Source organism: Nipponia nippon, unplaced genomic scaffold (genome assembly GCF_047370975.1).
Source record: "Nipponia nippon isolate SJK-2023a ecotype South Korea unplaced genomic scaffold, ASM4737097v1 scaffold_34, whole genome shotgun sequence".
NCBI lineage: Eukaryota > Metazoa > Chordata > Aves > Pelecaniformes > Threskiornithidae > Nipponia > Nipponia nippon.
This window is the reverse complement of record NW_028262352.1, coordinates 1,821,368-1,847,936: the sequence shown is the minus strand read 5'-3', so window position 1 is coordinate 1,847,936 and position 26,569 is coordinate 1,821,368. Positions and strand designations below refer to the sequence as shown.

At 44.5% G+C, this 26,569-nt stretch overlaps 1 long non-coding RNA gene across 2 annotated transcripts in view; it reads right to left on the bottom strand.

Moving 5' to 3' along the window:
- Positions 1-3,754: 3,754 nt before the first annotated feature.
- Positions 3,755-26,569, bottom strand: part of LOC148054091 (uncharacterized) — a 119,385-nt gene continuing 96,570 nt past the window's right edge. For both annotated transcript variants that reach the window (XR_015707701.1, XR_015707703.1), the window contains one exon: positions 3,755-4,223. This is a non-coding gene — a long non-coding RNA (uncharacterized LOC148054091). The remainder of the gene's footprint in view (positions 4,224-26,569) is intronic.

The following is a 26,569-nucleotide window of genomic DNA, read 5'->3' as shown; positions in this document are numbered from 1 at the left end:
CAGTTTTATCAGACTTCTTGTTTTTCTGGCCACCATCCAGTCTTTGGTGCCAAGATGTTCCCTTTTATCAGCCTGTTAGCTCTTCTTCAAGGGTATAGTCATTAGTTTTCCACAGTTCATTAATTAAACAAATACTTTTTTATCTTTTAGCTCCTTCCCAGATTCCTTTCTCGGAGCATAGGTGGTTCGTGGTTTTGGTAAGTGGGAAAATTCCACTTTCTGCAGGATATAACTTCCTTCCTTCCTCCCTCCCTTCCTCACTTCTAACTTATACTATCATGTGTTCTTTTTCCTTCCTTCCCAAATTTTTTCCTCCCTCCCTCCCTTCCTTCCATGATTTCTTCCTTCCCTCCTTCTAGCCTCCCTCTATCCCTCCCTTCCTCCCTTCTAACTTATACGGTCATCTGTTCTTTTTCATTCCTTCCCAACTCCTTTCCTCCCTCCCTCCCTTCCTTCCTTCCATACTACTTTGCTTCCTTCCTTCATTCCTCTGTAATATGCTGTCCTCCCTCCATCCCTCCCTCCATTCCATCCTTCCTTCCTTCCATCTTCCCTCCCTCCCTCCCTCCCTTCCTTCCTTCCAAGTTTACTGTCATATGCACTCCTTCCTTCCTTCCTTCCTTCCTTCCTTCCTTCCTTCCTTCCTTCCTTCCTTCCTTCCTTCCTCCCTCCCTCCGTCCCTCCCTCCCTCCCTCCGTCCCTCCCTCTTCTTTTTCCCTCCCTCCTTCCCTCCCTTCCTCACTTCTAACTTATACTGTCAGCTTTTCTTTTTCCTTCCTTCCTTCCTTCCTTCCTTCCTTCCTTCCTTCCTTCCTTCCTTCCTTCCTTCCTTCCATAATTCTTTCCTTCCTTCCTTCCTCTCTGTAATATGCTGTCCTCACTCCATCCTTCCTTCCTTCCTTCCATTCCTTCCTTCCTTCCTTCCTTCCTGTTATATGCTATCTTCCCTCCCTCCCTCCCTCCCTCCCTTCCTCACTTCTAATGTATACTGTCAGCTATTCTCCTTCCTTCCTTCCTTCCTTCCTTCCTTCCTTCCTTCCTTCCTTCCTTCCTTCCTTCCTTCCTTCCTTCCTTCCTCTCTGTTACATGATGTCTTACTTCCCCCTCCCGTCTTTCCTTCTTTCCTTCTATCCTACTTTCCTTCCTTCCTTCCTTCCTACCTCCCTCCCTCCTTTTCTTTTTCCCTCCCTTCCTCACATCTAAGATATACTGTCACCTATTCTTTTTCCTTCTTTCCCAATTCCTCCCTCCCTTCCTGCCTCCCTCCCTCCTTTTCTTTTCCCCTCCCTCCCTCCTTCCCTCCCTTCCTCACTTCTATCTTATACGGTCATCTGTTCTTCTTCCTTCCTTCCCAACTCTCTCCCTCCCTCCCTTCCTTCCTTCTATGTATCCTCATCATTTTACTGTGATATGTTCTCCTTCCTTCCATCCTTCCTTCCTTCCTTCCTTCCTTCCTTCCTTCCTTCCTTCCTTCGTTCCTTCCTCTGTCATATGCTATCCTCCCTTCCTCTCTCCCTCCCTCCCTCCCTCCCTCTCAAGCATCCCTGCCTTCCTTCCTTCCTTGCTTGCTTCCATCCATCTCCTTTACCTTCATATGCACTCCTTTCTTCCTTCCTTCCTTCCTTCCTTCCTTCCTTCCTTCCTTCCTTCCTGTCCTGGTTTCAGCTGGGATAGAGTTAATTTTCTTCCTAGTAGCTGGTATAGTGCTGTGTTTTGGATTTAGTATGAGAATCATGTTGATAACACACTGATGTTTTAGTTGTTGCTAAGTAGTGCTTACACTAGTCAAGGACTTTTCAGCTTCCCATGCTCTGCCAGGTGCACAAGAAGCTGGGAGGGGGTACAGCCAGAACAGCTGACCCAGACTGGCCAAAGGGCTATTCCATACCATATGACATCACGCTCAGCATATAAAGCTGGAGGAGGAAGAAGGAAGGGGGGGACGTTTGGAGTGATGGTGTTTGCCTTCCCAAGTAACCATTATGCATGATGGAGCCCTGCTTTCCTGGAGATGGCTGAACACCTGCGTGCCAATGGGAAGTAGTGAATGAATTCCTTATTTTGCTTTGCTTGCACGCACGGCTTTTGCTTTACCTGTTAAACTGTCTTTATCTCAACCCATGAGTTTTCTCACTTTTACCCTTCCGATTCTCTCCCCCATCCCACCGGGGGGGAGTGAGCGAGCGGATGTGTGGTGCTTAGTCGCTGGCTGGGGTTAAACCATGACACTTCCTCTCTATCATATGCTGTCCTCCCTCCTTCTCTCTCTTCCTCCCTGCCTTCCTTCCTTTCTTTCTTCGTTGCTTCCTTCCATTTTCTTTACCTTCCTTCCTTCCTTCCTTCCTTCCTTCCTTCCTTCCTTCCTTCCTTCCTTCCTTCCTTCCTTCCTTCCAACTTTCCATCAAATGTACTCCTTCCTTTCTTCCACCCGCCCTCCCTCCCTCCCGTTCTTTCTCCCTCCCTCTGTTCCTTCCTTCCTTCCTTCCTCACTTCTAATTGATACCATCATCTGTTCTTTTTCCTGATTCATGGACGTATGTTTGGGGTTTTTTTTAACCCCACTCCTGGTACCATGTTGAAGAGACTTCAGGTTTGTCATTACAGGAAGCAGGTAATGAATGTGATCAATCAACAAGAATAGGGGTTCCTGCCTCTGGCCAGACAGACAAAAGGCAAAACTGGTTTTACTGGACTGTATGGATTCGATGGCCTGGCACATCAGACCCAAGGAAATATAAGGCTTTACTGGATAACTGTGCACACTGTACCCTAATGCCATAAAGTATACAAGGAGGAAAAACACATCTGGATTTCTGGAGCTACAGAACAGTTGTCTGTGTTGGAAGATGAGGTGAGTCTAACAGGGAACAATTCACAAACACATCCTATTGTGACCAGTCCAGATTCTGCATGTATCCTTGGCAATGGCTATCTCAAAAGGCACTTCAAGGATTGAAAAGGGTACCGGTGGAGTCACCCCTCAGTGTAACTCAGGGTCAATACTGGGTCCAATCCTGATTAACATCATTAATGATCTGGAGGATGGATCTCTAACTTTGACAAATGCAGTTATTAACAATGTTGACAAATACGGTTATTAACAACATCGACAAATACAGTTATTACCATACTGTAATGAAGAGTATGGAAATTTTCAAGCAAATTACTAGTGAAAATATTTATGTTTAAATAATGTGAACAACACACCTTTGAAATGCATGCTTTTTTTTTGGCCTTTAAATTACTGACTTTGTTCTTAACCACTCTTGTGGCACTAGTGTCATCTTACACTGCAGCAACACTCTCCTCAGTTGTAGGCAGTTATCAAGCTAATGTTTTATATTCCATTATTGGCTCAGCGCTGACCCTAAAGGAAAACAGTTGAGTGCAATAAAACCCTCCCACCCCACCGCTCCTTCTGTTCCAGCCTTTGTTCTTACTATCTTTTAAAAGACAGGCAACTAATAGTAACCAGTTTTTATAATAAGAGTAAAATGTAAGGAGTTTTAATATTCTTCAAAACTGAGTCCAAATTTGCTATTATCAAGTAATTGAGTGTTGTATTTGGTTTACGTGGCAAGGTTGGGGGGGGGGGGGCTGCAGGGGTGGCTTCTATGAGAAAATGCCAGAAGCTGCTCCCATGTCAGACAGAGCCAGTTCCAGCTGGCTCCAAGACGGACCCACCGCTGGCCAAAGCTGAGCCAACTAGCAACGTTGGTAGAGACTATCATTCCCTGTAGAGACTACCAGCAGATGTCGGCAAATAGAGACGGAAAAGCTAGTATCAAATTCCATTGAAGAGAGAGGCCTTGAAATTTGCTGCGGAATTTATTCTTAAGATGGAAATTACTGATATATCTATGTGTGTGTGTGTCTGATTTTAGCCATTACCTATGACTTTCTACTAGGCAGAATCATCACTGTCTTTTCTAGCTGGTGCTAGAGACCCCCCTCTAGCACTTAATTCATAGCAGTATTCACATGTGGGCCTGTTTAAGTCCACCTGCCTCTCTGGCAAGTTTTTCTTACTCGTGATAGATGTTTTCCTTCAAATGTTTGTCTGGACTTTTAAAAGATATGCACATGGTAGCCGTTTCAGTTGCTGCCTTAGCAGGGAGTAGGTTATTCCGGGAATTTGCTGTTAGGTGGTCTGTTCACTACTGAATGTCAAAAAGGAGTTTCTCTTGCTTGTATTGGCCATCTTCCTTTAACCATCTGTCTGGCTGTTGGAAAGAAATAACCCTCATGAGCCCCTTCTGAAGGCTTAAGTGTACTCATAGTGACTGGGTCCTTTTAATGGCCATGGTTCAAGAGCCAACTAGGGAGAGGCATTGGATTGCCATCAGCTGCTGAAACAAAAATATGAAACATCAGCTGGCTGTAGCTGAGTTCTAGCAATATAGTTAGTAGGCACAGACTGTGCCTTAATTTGTGTTTTATAAAACACAAATGCACGTGTGGGAAGGGAGAGAAGGAAGGGAAAAAAAAACAGAGTTGCAGAAATTTATCTGTGATTTTTATATTCAATTTAATCATAGTACTGATATGACTAGGAAATAACAATTCCTTATAAGACAGTTAACCTGAGCATCAACAAGTAGCAGGAAAAATCTAACACCACTATGTCTTTAATAGTTCTGTACATTTCTTAACTAACAACTTCCCTGTCTCTTCAAATCTTTAAAAGCATGCTTCATAACTCTTCTGTATCATATCAGATAGACCGATTTTATAAAAATGAAACCTGTCAGAAACAATGACCCCCTCTTTTATATTACTTTGAATAAAAATATCTATTGGGCTCACAAACTTTTGCAAATGCGTATTTCCATCCTGAAATAAACATTTTTCCTGTGTTCTTGACCATAACCATAGAATCATAGAACGGTTTGGGTTGGAAGGGACCTTCCAAGATCATCAAGTCCAACCCCCCTGCCATAGGCAGGGACATCTTTCACTAGATCAGGTTGCTCAAAGCCCATTCCAACCTGACCTTGAACACTTCCAGGGATGGGGCATCCACAACTTCTCTGGGCAACCTGTTCCAGTGTCTCACCACCCTCATCGTAAAGAATTTCTTCCTTATGTCCAATCTAAATCTACCCTCTTTCAGTTTAAAACCGTTGCCCCTTGTCCTGTCACTACAGGCCCTGGTAAAAAGTCTCTCTCCATCTTTATTATAAGCCCCCTTTATGTATTGAAAGGCTGCAATAAGGTCTCCCCGGAGCCTTCTCTTCTCCAGGCTAAACAACCCCAGGCTTCTCTTCTCCAGGCTGAATAAGTCTTTCTTGTACTGGAGACCCCAGAGCTGGATGCAATACTCCAGGTAGGGTTTCACAAGAGTGGAGTAGAGGGGGGAGAATCACCTCCTTTGACCTGCTGGCCATGCTTCTTTTTATGCAGCACAGGATAACAAACCCTCCCACTTATCCTTCCACATTCTGATTCACACTGTCCTTGAGATTTCCTATGTACACCTGCCAAATCATCCTGAATATATAGCTTATTCACTCCTCATTGTTTTGATTTTATTTCTTAGTTTGTAGGTTCATTTTGAGCCTCCCAAAACAGTTGCATGCTACTGTTAAAAGTTCTTTTAATATTTCACTGAAGACAAAGCAGCTTCTCTTTCTTTTGACTAATGATGCCACAACTTTTCATGTGTATAAATTGTCTTTATTCCAAACTAACTTGCAACGGTAGCTGAAGATACAAGTTTTCCATCTGTACTATCATTCCCTGTAGAGACTACCAGCAGACATTTAAGCATTTGTAATCTTATGATTGCACTTCACTTCCATATCAGCTTGAGATGTTGGCAGAGATGGAAAAGCTAGTATCAAATTCCATTGAAGAGAGAGACCTTGAAATTTGCTGCAGAATTTATTCTTAAGATGGAAATTACTGATATATCTATGTGTGCGTCTGAATTTAGGCATTAACTATGAGTTTCTACTAGGCGGAATCAACACCATCTTTTCTGGAGACACCAGAAAAACATAAATGTTATCTTCATTGACCACTAAATTTCTTCTTGAAATACATTGCAAAAACCCACCATTATGTCTCAACTTTTCTTTTTTGTGGGTTTACTTCTTAAAACACAAAAGTTATTAGGGCTAATCTATACACCATAGGGCATACTTTTAAGGCCATAATGCATAGCTGTAGTTGCTTACTCTGGCCTGCTTAACCCAGGCCATAGAACCGTGCTGAGCAAATGTCAAGCCCAAACCTTGCAACTGAGCTATAACATCTGCTTTGGAAAGATCTTTCTACTGGGATTAAAAGGTTTCAGATGATGGCAAATTCAGTACGTTGCATGTAATTATTCTGTATTTATCTTAGCCATTAATTATTTTTCATCATACCTTTCTGATATCAGTTTCTTTTCAACAAGTTTGTTTCTACTTGCTATATTGGCAGAGAGAACTCTCAGACAGTTATGCTTTAGGTAGAAACATTGCTTTTTCTTTCTCTTCCCCCTCTCTTTTCCCTTTCTGCCCAGTGTCCAAAGCCAATGTAGGTATGGTCTATGACAAGGGTTTCTAGGCCAAAGTGAATCAAGCAACCAAAACAACTGGGTTGTTGCTAGGCTAAGTTAGGTAACAGTGCAAGTCATCCAGTGTACTTTTCAGCAAAGGGGAAGATGCATATCTTAGCCCCTGTATGTCCCTATGTGTGTAATGCCAGATCTGCTGCCAGGCACTACCCTAATACAAATCTTAATGAGTTAATTACTGTTAATTCACACCTATAAAGTTAGCTTCACAGTCAATGTATTTTTAGGTAAGATTCACTTTATCCCCAGGGGGCAGGGAGGGAGGCAGGCAGGCAGGCAGGCAGGCAGGCAGGCAGGCAGGCTGGCTGCTGCTGCTGCTGCTGCTGCTGCTGCTGCTGCTGTTCTGATTTGTTTCACCTTTCCAGCAGCTGAGCTAGAGACAGTATTTCCTCTGTTGCCTCTTCTCTGTGGGTGGGCAGGTTGTACAAGCACTAGATCCAGTCACTTTAAATGTAATGATTTATTTTTAAGACTGAATACCACAAAGTTATGCAAACATCATAGAATAAAACTGAAGGTCTTGCATATAAAATTGCATATGAGCTGAAAATCTGACCTGTTTATTGAGTTCCTTCACATCCATACTTCTGTCTAACCAAAATCCTACCATACAACAGTCTCTAAATCAGCTCTTCCCTGGCCTGATTTCTTCAGACTTGGCAAACTTAATTGTAATAGAATTCTTTTTGATTTATTATATTGACAGAAGAAGAGAATTTGTTATTATATTCATGCTGTCTTCTCTCTGTTTCAAAAATTAGGCATTTGAACAGCCCAGTAATGATATGCCACTTAAAACAGTAACTGTGGCTTGGGACAGTTCTCCAAAACCTATTCCAGAGTATGGCAATCCACATGTATTTAAGGAAACCATGAAAAGGACTGCCACATAATAACCTGTTGTAGTGCCATCTTCATCACTTTCCTATCAATTCCATTTTCTTTCATGACTCTCCATGACAGTTTAGCTCTGATACTTCAGAAGTTCTAAGAGTAGGCACCTCCTTCCGGACTGCATTGGGAACAGTGGGTCCTCATCACCTCCAAGACATACCAGAAACCCTTCTCTCTTTTGTACTAACTGTGTTTCAAAACAGACTCAACTTCAGGGAAATTAATTTAATATATTGCCAACTAACAACGGAGTAGGATAATGAGAAATAAGAACAAATCTAAAAACACCTTCTCCTCCACCCCTCCCTTCTTCCCGGGCTCAACTTCACTCCTGGCTTCTCTACCTCCTCTCCCTGAGCGGCGCAGGGGGATGGGGAATGGGGGTTGCGGTCAGTTCATCACACGTTGTTTTGGCCGCTCCTTCCTCCTCAGGGGGAGGACTCCTCACACTCTTCCCCTGCTCCAGCGTGGGGTTCCTCCCACAGGAGACAGTCCTTCATTAACTTCTCCAATGTGGGTCCTTCCCACGGGCTGCGGTTCTTCACAATCTGCTCCAGCATGGGTCCTTTCCACGGGGTTCAGTCCTTCAGGAATGGACTGCTCCAGCGTGGGTCCCCCATGGAGCCACAGGTCCTGCCAGAAATCCTGCTCCAGTGTTGGCTCTTCACAGGGTCACAGCCTCCTTCGGGCACATCCACCTGCTCTGGTGTGGGGTCCTCCATGGGCTGCAGGGTGGATATCTGCTCCATCATGGTCCTCCATGGGCTGCAGGGGGACAGCCTGCCTCACCATGGTCTTCACCATGGGCTGCAGGGGAATCTCTGCTCCGACGCCTGGAGCACCTCCTCCCCCTCCTTCTTCACTGACCTTGGTGTCTGCATAGTTGTTCCTCTCACATATTCTCACTCCTCTCACTCACAGCTGCTGTTGCACAGCTTTTCTTACCCCTTCTTAAATATGTTATCACAAAGGCGCTACCACCGTTGCTAATTGGCTCAGTTCTGGCCAGTGGCGAGTCCATCTTGGAGCCAGCTGGAACTGGCTTTGTCGGACATGGGGACAGCTTCTGGCATCTTCTCATGGAAGCCACCCCTGCAGCTCCCCCGCTACCAAAACCTTGCCACGTAAACCCAATACAGTTTGCCCAACCAGTCTCTGAGAAATGGCTACCTTGGAAAGACTTATGCTTATAGGTCCTGGAAGAGTCCTTTTTGGGTAACTCATCTCTTTCCAGCTAACCTCTTATATGAAATTGTTCAAACACAGCTTCTGAATGAAATAAAATGCTGAGAGAATTTGGGGCTGAACAGAGTTTGCACTCACAGTGTGTAAGATACTGAACAGTTAAATTGTTACGCATGATGGGGAATGAAAGCTGTTTCTTAAAGGATTTTTCTGACAAAATAACAGCTGTTAAGATTCCTGCATGTGGAACCAGAACTAAATCCACAGAAGTAAACCATTTTCCAAGTTGCAACTCACTTTGCTGTAGACACCCACGTCCATAATGTAGACTCTCAAAACCGTACCCAGCTGCTGCTTCTCCCTGGAGACACTAAACATTTCACCATCTTCCTTGGCAATCCAGCTCTGTTACAGGGCATTTCTCATAGCACCGAGCAGCTCCATGCTTGGCCCAAACTTTCAAGGTTAACAAATTAAACATTTCCTTGCTTCTCTCATTTGCAGGGTGAGTTAACCAAACAGAACAGAAAAACATTTGCTGCCCTTCTCTGTCTCATGGTCCAGCAGTGACAGCACTCACCCAGGGGGTGAGCAATCAATTACAATTTCTGCATCTGCTCAAGGTCTCAAACTGTGTCTTCAATGAGAATATTTCAACAACCAGTCTATCAAGTATTCCGAGAGGGGCTCTCTTCATATCTCCTGATGAAACTGTCTTTTTCTCCCATGTAAATATTAAAATATTTATTAATCCTAAAGGAGAAGGTCAGAGGATCTTAGGTGCCTAAATTTCTAAGTACTTTCAATAAGAACCCAGGCACCTGGCTTGCACAGTGCCAAAGTCAGCTCTTATAAAATACTACCTTTTGTGGATGCAATCATAATACCTACATGGAAAACAGAACAGTAGTTCTCAGTATGAATGTATTCATGTGGTTCTACTTCTTCACATACTAATGCAGTATATGTCTCCCTTACTGTATTGGATCTGGCTGGGATGGAGTTAACTTTCCCCATAGGAGCCCTCATAGTGCTGTGCTTTGTATTTGTAGCTAGAAAGGTGTTGATAACACACCAATGTTTTGGCTACTGCTGAGGGGTGCTCCCACAGCATCATGGCTCTCTCCAACCTCCTGACCCCAAAGGCCAGTAGGCTGGGGGTGGACAAGTGGTTGGGAGGGGACATAGCCAGGACAGCTGACTCAAACTGGCCAAAGAGATATTCCATACCATATGACATCATGCTCAGCAATAAACGCTAAGAGAAAGGAGGGGGGGGGGCATTCGTTATTAAGGCATTTGTCTTCTGAAGCAACTGCTACGCATACTAAGGCCCTACTTCCCAGGAAGTGGCTGGACATCACCTGCTGATGGGAAGTAGAGAAGAAATCTTTTTGTTTTCCTTTGTCTGTTATAGGGGACAAAAAGCCTGAACCATGGATAGTAGAAATTGTAGCACAAAGGTAGATATTTTAAAGTTTAAAAAAACCCCCAACAACTTCACTTTATATTTATTTAATATGCTTTTAGAGAGCGAGAATCACTTACCTGGAATAGAGTGTGCCGTGAATTTGAGAGCAAGCCTTTGTGCTCAATATGTGGGTGTATTTGGTTTACGTGGCAAAGTTTTTGCGGGGGGGGGGGGGGGGGGGCACTGCAGAGTTGGCTTCCATGAGAAGACACCAGAAGCTGCCTCCACGTTGGACAGAGCCAGGTCCAGACGGCTCCATAACAGATCTGCTGCTGGCCAAAGCTGAGCCAATCAGCAATGCTGTGGCGCCTCTGTGATAACATATTTAAGAAAGGGTAAAAAAATGCTGCACAGCAGCTGTGAGAGAGAGGAGTGAGAATGCGTGAGAGAAACAACCCTGCAGTCACCAAGGTCATTGAAGAAGGAGGGGGAGGAGGTGCTCCAGGTGCCGGAGCAGAGATTCCCCTGCAGCCTGTGGAGAAGACCATGGTGACGCAGGTTGTCCCCCTGCAGTGTGGGAAGGACCCATGCTGGAGCAGTTCATGAATGATTGTATCCCGTGGAGGGACCCCATGCTGGAGCAAGGGGAAAAGTGTGAGGAGGAAGCGTGAGGAGCGGCACAGACAAAGCATTATGAACTGACTACAGCTCCCATTCCCCATCCCCCTGCTCCGCTCAGGGGTGGAGGGAGGAGGTAGAAGAGTCAGGAGTGAAGTTGAGCCTGGGAAGAAGGGTGGGAAGGTGTTTTTAGTTTTGTCATTTCTCACCATCCTATTTTTAATTGGCAATAAATTAAATAATTTTCCCCAAGTCAAGTCTGTTTTGGTAATTGGTGAACAATCTCCCTGTCATGACCCATGAAAGCGTGGAAACTCCTCCCTTTTATAGCCCAGAAACTTGGACAACATTGCTACGTAGCAGGGAAATCCATCTTGCAACACAATGACTTAGTGTTGCACATTACTGTTGCAGCACATGCGGTACCTATCACCACCTACTATTTGTGTTCTCTACAACTTGTTTACAAGTTGACTGCTTAGGGATGATATCTTAGACCTAGTCCTGAAAGGTGTGGTTTTTTCCCTAATATTTCTTAAAGCTTCTGTCAAGTTTTTGTATGGAAGAAATCAACACAAAACTAGTAAAGCTATTGGCACATGATAGAGAAATACAGTGGCTTGGCAGGTTTGGAAGTACTTTTATATAATGGTAGTGGGCATGTGAGGGAAAGAGAAATGTAAGGAAAATGTGGAGAAAGAAGCACTCTCTCCTCTCCTTTTTTCTCTCCCCTTCTCTCCCCCCCTTCTTTCTCCCCTTCGCTCTCTCCTCCCTTTCCCTTTCTCTCTCTCCCTTTCGCCTCCCTTTCTCTTCCCCCCACTTCTCTCTCCTGCTCTCTCCCTCCTCTCCCTCTTTTTCTCTCTCTCCCTGTCTCCCTCCCTTTTCTCTCCTTTGTTCACTCGCTGCCTTGCTTGCTCCTCCACTCACTCCTCTGCTGCTTCGCTCGCTCCTCCGCTCGCTCACCCCTCCACTGCTTCACTGCTTGGCTCACTCCTTTGCTGCTTCACTTGCTCGCTGCTTCGCTCCTTCGCTCGCGGGTTCGCATGCTCGCTCCTTCGCTCACTTGTTGTGTCACTGCTTCCCTCACTCGCTCCTTCACCACTCTGCTCAGCTGCTTTACTCGCTCAACCCTTTGCAACTTTGCTTGCTCCTCCTCTCGCTCACTCCTTTGCTTGCTCCTATGGTCCTTCACTATTTTGCTTGCTCCTCGGCTGGTTGGCTGGCTCGCTCCTATGCTCCCTCGCTCGCTGCTTTGCTTGCTCACTCCACTGCTTTGCTTGCTCTTTCGCTGCTTTGCTTGCACCTTCGTTTGCTCCCTTGCTCCTTTTCTTGCTCCTTCACTTGCTCCTTCACTGCTTCACTCGCTTGTTCCTTTGCTCACTCCTTTGCTCACTCCTTTGCTCACTCCTTCACTGTTTTGCTTGCTCCTTTGCAGCTTTTCTCGCTCAGTCCTTTGCTCGCTCCTCTGCTCCTCCACTCCTCCATTCTCTCCTTCACTCCTCTGCTAGCTCCTTTCACTCATTCCTTTGCTCTTTCATTTGCTCAATCTCTTGCTCACTCCTTCGCTGTTTCACTCACTCCTTTGCTTGCTTGCTTCTTTGCTCCTCTGCTCCTCCCCTTGCTCCGCTGCTCGCTTCTCCACATCTCTGCTCACTCTTCTGCTCGCTTCTCTGCTATTTTGCTTGCTCCTTTGCTCACTCCTCTGCTCTTCCACTACTTTGCTCGCCCCTTTGCTCACTCCTCCACTGCTTCTCTCACTCCTCCACTCCTTCTCTGACTCACTCCTCCACTCCCTTGCTCTGTCACTGCTTCACTTGCTTGCTCCCTCACTTGCTTCTCTGCTGCTTTGTGTGCTCCTCCATGTGCTCGCTCCACCTCTCACTGCTTTGCCACTCACTGCTTCACTCGCTCCTTTGCTGCGTCACCCGCTCGCTCCTTTGCTCACTCCTTTGCTGCTTTGCTGACTCACTACTTCACTGCTCTGCTTGCTTGCTGCATCACTTGCTCCTTCACTCCTCTACTCCCGTGTTCCTCCACTGCTTCACTTGCTTGCTTCTCCACTCCCTTGACCCTCTGCTGCTTTGCTCGCTCACTCCTTCACTTGCTTCTCTGATGCTTCGCACGCCCCTCCTTTTGCTCACTCCTCTCGCTGCTTCACTCGCTCACAGCTTCTCTGCTTTGCATGCTCCTTTGCTGTTTCACTCGCTCGCCCCTTCACTCACTCCTTCACTTAATAATTGGCTGCTTTGCTCACTCGCTGCATCGCTGCTTCGCTCACTCCTTCGCTCGCATGCTCCCCTGCTCCTCCACTTGCTCCTGCTCTCCTTTGCTACTTTGCTCGCTCCTCCACTCTCTCCTCCGGTCCTTTGCTACTTTGCTCATCCCTTTGCTCACTTCTCTGCTCCTTTGCTTGCTTGCTCCTCTATTGGTCAGCTTGCTCACTCCTCCCCTCCCTTGCCCCTCCGCTGCTTTGCTCCCTCGCTCCTCCACTGCTTAATCTACTCACTCCTTCACTTGCTCACTCTTTTGCTGCTTTGCTCTCTCATTCCTTCACTTACATGCTCCTCTGCTGCTTTTCTCATGCCCCTGCTGCTCTGCTCCTTCGCTTGCTCTCTCCTCTGCTGCTTCACTCCTCCACGGCTTTGCCTGCTTGCTGCTTTGATTGACCCTTCGTTTGTTCACTGCTTTGCACATTCCTTCACTTGCTCCTCTGCTGCTTCTCTGCTTCGCTTGCTCCTCCACTCAGTTGCTCCTCTGCTGCTTCACTCGCTCCTCTGCTTGCTGCTTTGCTCACTCCTTCGCAGCTTTGTTCCTCCATTCGCTCCTTCACTCCCTCTTTCCTTCCCTCATTTGCTCACATGCTCCTTCACTTGCTCCTCCGCATGCTTCTCCACTCGTTTTCCCCTTCATGCACTCCTCCATTCCCTTGCTTGCTCTCTCGCTCCTTCATTCGCCCCTTCATTTGCTCACTCCTTCACTCACTCGCTCCACTCCTCTCCTCCCTTGCTTGCTCCTTCTCTCACTCCTTTGCTTGCTCCTCCGCACACTCCTCTGCATGCTCCTCTGCATGCTCCCGTGCTCCCTTCCTTCCTCCTTCATTCACTCCTTCACTACCTCCTTCACACAATCCCTCGCTCTCTTCCTCCTTTGCTCCCCCCCTCCCTTCTTCACTCACTCTGTTGCCCACTTCCTCCTTTGCTCGCTCCGCCCCTCGCTATTTCAGTCCTTCACATGCTTCCTCCTCTCGCTTGTTCAGTCCCTATCTCGCTCACTCCACTTGCTTCCTCCCTCCCTTGCTCCTTCGATTCCTTCCTCGTTCCTTCGACCTTTTGCAATCCCACAAACGCAATTCCTTCTCAGATACATGCAATATAAAGAAGTAATTTTTCTAAGATAATCCAAGCCGTAAACTCATACCACAAATGTGAAAATTTTATTCACTTAAAGAGGAGGATGGGGAAAAAAAATTCAGTTCCCAACTTCTCATCTAATCCTTAGAGCAGGCAAAGTAAAATGGGCCCCGCAGCTTTGCAGTGTAATGAATGTCATGCAAACAGGCACTTTAACAAACCAATATCAAAAGGAAATTTTGAAAATTAAGTAGCTTGTGGTAGGATTGATCTAACTAGACCACATACTCTGTATGCTCACTCTTCTTGGCTTTTCTTTTCCTCCCAGGAGCAAAGACTCAGTGGCAAAACTAAGAATTCATTAGTCTCTTCCAATTTTTCTCTCTGCATGTTTCTCTGTACTCTTCTGCATATTTCAGAAATGCACACCATATGTCATTTTGGCTGGTTACACTATCAACAACATAAACTAAACCTGCAAAGTAATTTACAGCAACCCTTCCTGTTACTGCTGCCAGAGAGTACATACTACTTTGGCTCTTTTATACATTCCAAATTTGAAGTAACACCTGTAACTGCCTGCCCACCCACATACGCTCTCACTGGTTTGGCAGCTGCAGGGACCTATGTGCCAAATTTGGAAAAGCAATTTATTTTTTCAGACTCAGAGTTGTCCTTTTGAATCCTCTTAATTGATGATTTATATTCCTGAGAAAGAGGAGAGGTGGCTGGGGCAGGGGGGTGGCTGGAGGTCAGGTGGGAGCTCACATTCCTAACGGATTGTTTGAAATTTTTCTTTCCTCCAAACCTGCTTTCACAGCTGATGCTGAAGTTTCTACCGCCATCTTTAAGTTAGATGAAGATTGTTATTATGAGTTTTGCAAGACACACCACACATTGTACTTTATTTCAGAGGCACAATTCAGTGGCAGGAAACTTTCATTCACTGTCTCAGGTATGACATTTGAAAACTGACAGTTTCATTTTCATAAATATCAACCACATCAATATTTACGTATTGGCTAGCATCTAGATGCAGTGTCCTGAAGGGATGCTACTGTCAGATACCACTGAGCTCCCAAATTTAGGATCAGCAGCTTACAAAATAATTCCAGTGGTCTTATAATTTCATTTTAAGAAAAGTATACAATATTGCCTATCATTACCTGTATTTTGACAGTGCAATGGAAAATGTTTAGAAACCAAAATGACACTGTCTTAGTTTATTTTCAGTGAAAGTAAACTGTTAAGTGAGATGATTTCAGTTGAAATATATAAAATATATTAAAAAAACCAGATCTAGTACAGTCCTTATGTTTTAAAAGTCTGGGACAATATATTTTCTTAAATGACAGGAGAGAGCCATCCCCATGTGCCAAAAGATGCACGGCTCGTCTTTCGGCACACAGGGACGGCCTGCTCCTGTGCCTTTAAGATTTCCTTCTTGAATAACATCCAGCCTTCCTGGACTCCTTTGCCCTTCAGGACTGCCTCCCAAGGGACTCTGTCAACCAGGCTCCTGAACCGGCCAAAGTCTGCCCTCCGAGATACCCAGCTTCCTCCTCATTAATCAAAACTAATCTATAGTAACATAGTTGGGTTATTTGAAAAAGTTAGGTTGCATTTTTCCTCTACTAATTAGACTGGAGCGTGGCATCTGTGGCTATTTTTTAACATTTGCAATTCTAATTTTTGGAGTAATTTTTTTCAGTTGAGTCTGAATCCATGTTTTATAAAGATCACTTATGCCTCCTACCTTTAATATACGCTCTATTTTGTTGGACAACAGGTCTTACTACATTTTAAATTACCCCATTTTCTAAGATCTCCAAGTATGTTGCTTTTGTTTTGCAATTTAGATTTGTTGTCTCATGGCACCTTTTAAATTGGATCCAGCTATTATTAGAAAAATGTACTTTTTCCCTGAAGCTAGTCTACCATTCTGCAGACCAAAAGCTTAGTACAACTCTTCAGGTTTTTTTTCTTTTTTTAAATAAAACCATGGTTTAAATTACTTGCTTTCTAAATCTTATTTGTAGACATAAGAACTAAAATATTTTTTTTTTTGCTTGCATACATATGATTGAGAACATTAGCACGCTATATCATTAAAATATAACATATGAAGATGTTTGTTTTAAGCTTGTCTGATGATTTGGGGGCATTGGGAAGAATAACATGAGAGCAGACAAAGTAGTTTATTGTCTGGGTCAGATACGAAAAATGATCACTTCAAGACTTGTATAAAATAGTTTAAAAATACTTTTTTTCAGGTATGTCAGTGAGAGCTTTTCTTTGTAAAATCAAGCCATGTATTTGATGCCTGAGACTGGCTATTCAGTCAGCTTCAGGCATCATAGAATCATAGAATCATAGAATGTCCTGAGTTGGAAGGGACCCACAAGGATCATTGAGTTCAACTCCTGTCCCTGCATAGGACAACCCCAAAATTCACACCATATGTCTGAGAGAGTTGTCCAAATGCTTCTTGAATATTGTCAGGCTTGGCGCCGTGACTACCTCCTGGGGGAACTTGATCTCCTTCAATGACAAGATGATCCGCTGGATGGTAGAAAGGCTCTACAGAGGGATCTGGACAGGCTGGATCGATGGGCCGAGGCCCATTGTATGAGGTTCAAGAAGGCTAAGTGCTGGGTCCTGCACTTGGGTCACAACAAGCCCATGCAACGCTACAGGCTTGGGGACGAGTGGCTGGAGAGCTGCCCGGCAGAAAAGGACCTGGGGGTGCTGGTCGACAGCTGGCTGAATGTGACCCAGAAATGTGCCCAGGTGGACAAGAAGGCCAACAGCATCCTGGCTTGCATCAGAAATAGTGTGGCCAGCAGGACTTGGGAAGCGATCATCCCCCTGTACTCGGCGCTGGTGAGGCCACACCTCGAATACTGTGTTCACTTTTGGGCCCCTCACTACAAGAAGGACATTGAGGTGCTGGAGCATGTCCAAAGAAGGGCAACGAAGCGGGCAAAGGGTCTAGAGAACAAGTCTTATGAGGACCGGCTAAGGGAACAGGGGTTGTTTAGCCTGGAGAAGAGGAGGCCGAGGGGAGACCTTATCGCCCTCTACAACTACCTGAAAGGAGGTTGTAGCGAGGCGGGAGTCGGTCTCTTCTCCCTAGTAACAAGTGATAAGACAAGAGGAAATGGCCTCAAGTTGCGCCAGGGGAGGTTTAGATTGGATATCAGGAAAAATTTCTTCACCGAAAGTGTAGTCAGGCACTGGAACAGGCTGCCCAGGGAAGTGGTTGAGTCCCCATCCCTGGAGGTATTTAAAAGACGTGTAGACGTGGCGCTTAGGGACATGGTTTATTGGTGGACAGTGCTAGGTTAACAATTGGACCCAATAATCTTAAAGGTCTTTTTCAACCGAAAAGATTCTATGATTCGATGATTCTATATGAGAGTGAAGTTGGAAGGATGGAAGGACAGAAGGAAGGAAGGAAGGATGGATAAAGAGCATATGACACTAATAAATGGAAAGGAAGGGAGGAAGGGAGGAAAGGAGGGAGGGAGGACAGCATATGACATTGAAGAAGGAAGGAAGGAAGGAAGGAAGGAAGGAAGGAAGGAAGGAAGGAAGGAAGGAAGGAAGGAAGGAAGGAGGTGGTGGTGCTTAGGGACATGGTTTAGTGGTGGACTTGTCAGTGCTAGGTTAACGGTTGGACTCGATGGTTTTAAAGGTCTTTTCCAACCTAAACGATTCTATGATGCTATGATTCTAAGTATCAACACAACAGCAAGCTATTCCCTTTGCTTATATCTGTCTCTCATTCCCTCTACTTCAATCTCCTCTCTCCCATAACTAGAGAAAAAGAAGCGCCTTCCTTTTATCTCCAAGCTCCCACAGTGACTGTGGTCCAAACATTTGTCATTTCCATGCAAAATTACTGACATAGATGGAATCAGGAGCTGAATATGAGAATGAGACACAAATTCCAGGTAATGAACAATGTGGCTGCCTAGCTCTTCTATGGTTTATTCTACAGCCAGCCTATACGGCCTATACTCACATCCTTCCAATTTTATGTAGTTTAAAGCTTTGGTTCCAATTTTCAGAATAATTATACATGAGATTTTGACTCTCAAGAGAAAGACCTTTCACATCACTCTCATGCCCTTTTCCCTGCTCCCACCCTCAAATTCTTAAGATAAATATATCTTGATTTTATAAACCCAGAGGAATAACATACTCATTCCTGTAATGGAACACCTAAATTTTATTCCATGTTTCAGGGTTTCTTTGAGTCATCTTTTTTTAGTCCCTGCCCCCAAGAATGCAACTACCCTTGCTACTTAGGATAATATTTACTCCATGTGGAACACAGCAAGATTCCTCTCCAGGACACTGCAACCCCAAAGGTATTTAAATGGCAGAGTTGAAAAGAGGACAGCAGAATTTTACCCATGCATTAGTAAGTCATTGACTCGGCAATGGGACCAGATCTTTGCAGCTAAGGTCACTAAGACATCAGAACCAGCTATGGTTAGAAATTTTGAACTGTCCTAATTCTTGCACTACTTAGACCTCATATGCTTATGCATGCTAGATGTTTCCCAGCTCTGTGGTCCCACCCAGGCAGAACTGGCATCTGCACTCAGCCTTTATACAGAAATGAGAAATAATAAGTGAGCTGTTTGCATGCAGCATCAAAATCAATTTATAATAAAAAGTATCTTCAGAATTTTAAAAAGGGTAAAAAGGAGAACCCTGGGAACTACCAACCAGTCAGCCTCACCTCTGTGCCCAGTAAGATCATGGAACAGGTCCTCCTGGAAGCTATGTTAAAGCATATGGATGACAGGGAGGTGATTCGAGAAAGCCAACATGGCTTCACCAAGGGCAAGTTGTTCCTGACTAATCTAGTGGCCTTCTACAATGGAGTGACTGCATCAGTGGACAAGGTAATAGCTACAGATGTCATCTACCTAGACTTATGTAAGGCCTTTCATATGGCCCTCCACAACTTTCTTACCTCTAAATTGGAAAGATATGGGTTTGATGGACGGATTATTAGATGGAATAAGGAATTGGCTGGATGACTGCATTCAAAGAGTTGCAGTCAATGGCTCAATGTTCAAATGGAGATCAGTAACAAGTGGTGTCCCTCAGGGGTCCGTACTATTCAATATCTGTATTAATGACATAGACAGTGGGACTGAATGCACCCTCAGCAAGTTTGCAGATGACACCAAGCTGAGTGGTGCAGCTGATATGCTTGAGGGAAGGGATGCCATCCAGAGGGACCTGGACAAGCTGGAGAAGTGGGCCCATGGGAACCTCATGAAGTTCAAAAAGGCCAAGTGCAAGGTCCCGCACCTGGGTCAGGGCAATCCTCAGTATCAATACAGGCTGGGGGATGAATGGATTGTGAGCAGCCTTGCAGAGAAGGACTTGGGGATACTGGTGGATGGAAAATTGGACATGAGCCGACATTGTGCGCTTGCAGCCCAGAAAGCCAATTGTATCCTGGGCTGCATCAAAAGAAGCGTGGCCAGCAGGTCGATTCTCCCCCTCTACTCTGCTCTGGTGAGACCCCACCTGGAGTACTGCATCCAGTTCTGGGGTCCCCAGTACAAGACAGACATGGACCTGTTTAAGTGGGTCCAGAGGAGGACCATGAAAATAGTCAGAGGGCTGGAACGCCTCTGCTATGAGGAAAGGCTGAGAGAGTTGGGGTTGTTCAGCCTGGAGAAGAGAAGGCTCCGGGGAGACCTTATTGCGGCCTTTCAATACTTAAAGGGGGTTTATAATAAAGATGGGGACAGATTTTTTACCAGGGCCTGTAGTGACAGGACAAGGGGCAACGGTTTTAAACTGAAAGAGGGCAGATTTGGATTGGATATAAGGAATAAATGCTTTACGATGAGGGTGCTGAGACACTGGAACAGGTTGCTCAGAGAAGTTGTGGATGCCCCATCCCTGGAAGTGTTCAAGGTCAGGTTGGAATGGGCTTTGAGCAACCTGATCTAGTGAAAGATGACCCTGCCCATGGCAGGGGAGTTGGAACTAGATGATCTTTGAAGGTCCCTTCCAACCCAAACCGTTCTATGATTCTATGATCTATCAACAGGAAATGCAATCACACGACTTTGAACGGGCTACATAACACCTCTGCTTCATTTTCCTCTTCTGGTAAACTGGGATCATAATATGTACTCACCCACTTTGCAAGGCTCTTGGAGTAGTTTATGTTTGGATCATTGTAACTTCTTAGCACTGGCAAGCACTACCTTATTCAACCTAACTTCTAGTGCAAAATGTACTATATTCATGGTCAGGAGATTCCAGATGATCAGGGACTAAGAAGTAAACCTACCTGAAGGAAAGGTACTTCAGAGAATTCTTATCTTTCCCCTTTGTTCTGATCACAGCATTACCCAAGAAAGGCAAATCTACTGGCTACAGGAGACAGATCTACCTTATTCTGAGTTGTTGCCAGGTATCCTTTCTTCACATTCAACATCTTGCAGTTCTATAACTTCTACTTTAGAATTTCTTCTTTCATACCACACATCAAAAGGCACGTGGGGGTCCTCAAATGGCCCATGGTCAGCTTCATAGTATCCTTTGTAGGACGGAAAGCTCCCTCCCCAAGAGCTGTGGTTGTGCACGACAGGGTGGACAGCAACAGTCACTGAAGCTGTCACAGTAGTGATAGGCTGGCAGTAGGCTGGTCCTGAGGCACTCATGGCACCAAACACCGGGCTTCTCATGTTATGAGACTAAATTCCTATGATTCTATGATTCTGTGTTCCCAATATTTGGCTATATCTCCAGTGTTCTAGGATCCCCTTTAGTTCTCAGCTCCTTTTTACTGTCAACAGATCCTCTCCATAGTCTACCAGTCCTCCTGTTGATTCTAAAAGGTCTATTAAATCCCCAATAAATCCCCAATTAAATACCCAATCCAAAAGACGGTGAGAGACTTTTTACCAGGGCCTGTAGTGACAGGACAAGGGGCAACGGTTTTAAACTGAAAGAGGGTAGATTCAGATTGGACATAAGGAAGAAATTTTTTACAATGAGGGTGGTGAGACACTGGAACGGGTTGCCCAGAGAGGTTGTGGATGCCCCATCCCTGGAAGTGTTCAAGGTCAGGTTGGAACGGGCTTTGAGCAAACTGATCTAGTGAATGATGCCTCTTCCCATGGCAGGGGAGTTGGACTTGATGATCTTTAAAGGTCCCTTCCAACACAAACCATTCTATGATTCCAATTTGTTCAAAGTTTAAATAAACAACCAACCCACAGAAGGTCCCCTATACAAATACAAACGTAGCTAAAGTTTCATAATGAAACAACCAGGAAAGATTTCTCCAGATACAACAGGCTTTTGTTTGTGTGTGTTTTTAAACGCCATATCCTTGTTGACAATCTGGCAACTATGTTAGTGCTATCATATATATGCAAACAGATTAACCTTTTAAATTTCATGAGAATGTCAGGCGGTTTGTATTACAGTGCTAGGTTTGTACTGCCTTACACAGAAATAGAATCACAGAATGGTTGAGGTTGGAAGGTACCTCTGGAGGTCATCTGATCCAACCCCCCTGCTCAAGCAGAGCCACCTAGAGCCCATTGCCTAGGACCATGTCCAGATGGCTTTTGAATATCTCCAAGGATGAAGACTCCACAACCTCTCTGGGCAACCTGCTCCAGTGCTCGGTCACCCTCGCAGTGAAAAAGTGTTTCCTTATGTCCCCTTTCCTGGTGAAACTGGAAAAGATTTTTCTATGACAGTAAGATATTCTTTACTAGGATTTGCCAGGGGAAGCATGAGGAGAAAAGCAGGGAAATGTTTAATATTTTTGTGTGGATGAGTGTGAAAGGTATCAGACTGATAACAGTAAAGTTATTTCACTTTGTAAAAAACACTTACTTTTTCTCTTTTCTGTCTATTTAATAGAAATACCATCTGAGAAATGGTTGGGTATACAAGCCTCATCTGATGTTTTTTCCAGAAACAAATCTGGCATGCAGGTTGATCGTTCAAAGTTGTTAATTTCTAAATATCAAATTGCTAAGTGCAAATAAAACATTTTTCAATGTAATCTTACCTATCAATAGTGCCATAATAATCCTCTGAATATAACATTAAGAAAGGAAAAGGCAGGTGAAGTATATTTTGCATCAGTGGTAAATTTACACAGCAGCTTTGTAAACCCTGCAAAACATGCTCTCATATACAAAATAAGGCATCTCTCGCTGACTTGAGTTGAAGCTGAGTAATGAGTTGTATGCTTAAATACGAAATAAATACAGAAACTATTTTTTAGTTTTGCAAAACCAAGAAAGATGTTATTGCCTCCACTTTCTCCCCACTGCCCGAAGAAAGAAACGTCCTGTAAAATGGCCACTCAATTCAAGGTGTATATCTTTTTCATCTATCAAATCAGTGGTTCATGCCGACAAGGACATAGGTTAAGGAAAAGGATCATGCATACATAATATCTTCCTGTCCAACTGCAACGACACTATCTGAAACATGCCTACACGTTGCTCCATGGTCCAGCCAAGAAGGACTGGCAAGCCTGTGGAGGTATTTGCAACACATTGCTAGTTTTATTCAAAAGCTGGAGATTGCTCCTCTGAACCCCTGCCCCAAGCACATCCTGCAAAGGAGGACTAACCCAGTGGCTGTGCTGAAAGGAAAGCTCACCAAGTGCCTTTTCTGCCTGCTAGCATGGATTGACCATTCCTGACCAGTTCCCTTTTTCCATCCAATTTTACACTATACTCTACAGAGTTTTGTTCCATGAACGCACCTTCCAACAATGCTCAATAACAACCTGCAGGAAAACTGAATTATACAGTGCAAGATAATGCTTAACTTAATGCAGTGACCATCAAACAGGAAGCAGCAAGACAGATATTGCACTGTAATTAATTTGTAATTTTATTTCTACTAGATTTTCTACAGACTAGGAAAGATCAATGAATCAAAGTTATTTTGTCCTAAACACAATTATCACTACTTTTAGGATGCCAAGCACCTTGTATGGTTTGTATTAGCATGGCTGGATTTCTGTCAGTGAAATAAGATGCCACCAGTTTACAGCCTTGGTCTCATAGGCAGACCTCATGCACAATGAAGTAGTGCAAGAATGGCTTTATGCCACCCACATGACATGAGATTCTGATCTTAACTCATTTTGCTCACATTTTCTTCAAAAACAGTTATAGTCTCTCCCCTTTTCCTCTCCCAAATATACACCATGTTATGATCCTGAACGCAGGGACAGCATTATGAAAGTAAAGAGCGTTTCAGCCAATTTGCTGAGATGAGAAAAACTGACAAAGCAACTTACCATATGCTGTGGAGGCGATATAGTGTACAAAAAAATTGATGCCTGCAGTAGGAAAGAAAAGCTAATTCTACTGTGAAAATAATGTAGAAATACACCATAAATCTTTCTGCTTCATGCACAATCCATTTTTTTTTAATCACTAGATCTTACATAATTCAACAACAAAATACACTTGCAGAATTATTGTTATGACTTAAACAGGACGGGAAGGTTCACATGCATCCACTGCCCTTCTCCTATGGCCTTAGCGATCTTTTTCCTGTCACCTACAACAGTAATAACTGTTGTGCAGGCTACTTCCGCATCCTGTAAGCTTGCGTGCGTGTATTACAGGCCTCTCCCTGACCAAATAAAGTTTTTATAATGCAAATAATGGAAGTAATCATATGGTTGCTAGTTACAAATTCACTGTTTGTTATCCAGAGCTGTCAGTGTTGTCTTTAGATATTTGTAACTAACTGATACCAATTTTTTTAATGAAGGTCCTCAACAGACTATGCTCAAATGTAATAAGCTCATATCAAGAGGTGTCATATCAAACCTTAACGATTCTATAATTCTATGATTCTATGTGTCATCAAGGTTAGGAGGACTTTAAAAAAATTAGCATACAGAAACTTTCTAAGTAGACCAACTCTCTATGTTCTACCAGAAGCAAGATCTTGAATAGATTAACTGCATAAAATGGCCACCTCAGAAAAAATCAAAACAAAAAAACCCCAGACCCACTTTCAGTTCTGTTTTCCTTCTATGCTGCCTGATGGCAACTGTAGTATCTTTGTAACACACCCTAGCTCTCCTCGATCAGCTAAACTGCCAGCTAGACTTAGAATGATAGAATCATAGAATCGTTTAGGTTGGAAAAGACCCTTAAGATCATCGAGTCCAACCGTTAACCTAGCACTGCCAAGTCCACCACTAAACCATGTCTCTAAGCACCACGTCTACACGTCTTTTAAATACCTCCAGGGATGGAGACTCAACCACTTCCCTGGGCAGCCTGTTCCAGTGCCTGACTACACTTTCGGTGAAGAAATTTTTCCTAATATCCAATCTAAACCTCCCCTGGCGCGACTTGAGGCCATTTCCTCTTGTCTTATCGCTTGTTACTAGGGAGAAGAGACCGACCCCCGCCTCGCTACAACCTCCTTTCAGGTAGTTGTAGAGAGTGATAAGGTCTCCCCTCGGCCTCCTTTTCTCCAGGCTAAACAACCCCAGCTCCCTCGGCCGCTCCTCATAAGACTTGTTCTCTAGACCCTTTGCCCGCTTTGTTGCCCTTCTTTGGACGCGCTCTAGTACCTCGATGTCCTTCTTGTAGTGAGGGGCCCAAAACTGAACACAGCGTTCGAGGTGCGGCCTCACCAGTGCTAAGTACAGGGGGACGATCGCTTCCCTAGTCCTGCTGGCCACACTATTTCTGATACGAGCCAGGATGCTATTGGCCTTCTTGGGCACCTGGGCACATTTCTGGGTCACATTCAGCCAGCTGTCGACCAGCACCCCCAGGTCCTTTTCCGCCGGGCAGTTCTCCAGCCACTCCTCCCCAAGCCTGTAGCATTGCATGGGGTCGTTGTGACCCAAGTGCAGGACCAGGCACTGAGCCTTGTTGAATCTCATACAGTTGGCCTCGGCCCATCGATCCAGCCTGTCCAGATGCCTCTGCAGGGCCTTCCTACCCTCCATCAGATCAACACTCCTGCCCAACTTGGTGTCTTCTGCAAACTTCCTGAGGCTGCACTCGATCCCCTCGTCCAGATCATTGATAAAGATATTAAACTAACTGGCTGTCATCAGAACCGACTTTGTCATCTTTGATTCACTGCACCCAATGTCTATAACATCTTGAAGTTGAAGATGTCCCTGCTCATTGCAGGGGGGTTGGACTAGATGACTAGATGACCCAAACCATTCTATGCTTCTATGATCTTCAACTAGATCAGGTTGCTCAGAGCCCCATCCAACCTGACCTTGAATGTTTCCAGGGATGGGGCAGCTACAACCTCTCTGGGCAACCTGTTCCAGTGTTTCACCACCCTCATCGTAAAAAATTTCTTCCTTATGTCCAATCTGAATCTACCCTCTTTCAGTTTAAAACCATTACCCCTTGTCCTATTGCTACAGGCCTTGGTTAAAGGTCTCTCTCCATCTTTCTTTTAACCCCCCTTTAAGTATTGAAAGGCCGCAGTAAGGTCTCCCCAGAGCCTTCTCTTCTCCAGGGTGAACCCCAGCTCTTTCAGCCTTTCCTCATAGGAGAGGTGCTCCATCCCTCTGATCATTTTTGTGGCCCTCCTCTGGACTCGCTCCAACAGGTCCATGTCTTTCTTGTACTGAGATGGTGATGGTTCATCACAGATGTAGCCTATGAACTATCTTCTTATGCAGCAGGAAGCAGTAGAACAAGAAAAGAGTGAATAGGAAGAGGAAGGAAACTAAGGACACAATTGTTCTTCCAAGCAATTGCCTCCTACTTGTCTGACAAAGTCAGAGCCATGATAGGCTCAGAGCATTGAGAACTGATGGAGAAATGGCTTCCATATTGGAAAACTCCATTGCTCTCAAAATGTTGTTTAAAACTATATTGGATATGCTCAATTCAAATAATCCATGTCAGCAAATTTAATCTCTGGAAAAAAATCTTGTTTTGTGTCTTCTCAGATGTTCCAAGGTCTGAATAGTAAATGGACAATGAAATAGCGATTAGTTATAGAAGAGGACTGAACAAACAGGAGGAAGCCACAAATTATGCAACTATGCAGATGCCCTAGAAGCCTCTTCTAACATCCAAGAAAGGTGGCGGGCCAGTCTGAAACGTGATTAGACCATCAGCATCTCACCTCTGACTCTGAAGGCTCAAAGGTCACTATCACAACTAAGAATCAGAAATATGTTGCCTAACCTCTGGGTGTGTTTTTTTTTTTTTCCTTTCTTTTTTAACCAAAGCATTTAAATCAGTGCCTTTCTTAGAAGGAAGAAGGTACTAGTGATCTCCTACTACTTTGTCTGAAAGGCAAGAAGGAGAATGCAGGGAGCTACAGCCTCACCTTGATCCCTGGGAAGGTGATGAACAACTAATCTTGGAAACCCATTTCCAGGCACGTGAAGGACAAGAAAAATCAAGAGCAGTCAGCAAGGATTCACCAAGGGGAAGTCATGCTTGGCCAGCCTGATAACCTTCTGCAATGAAATGACTGGCCTAATAGATGAGGGGAGAGCAGTGGATGTTG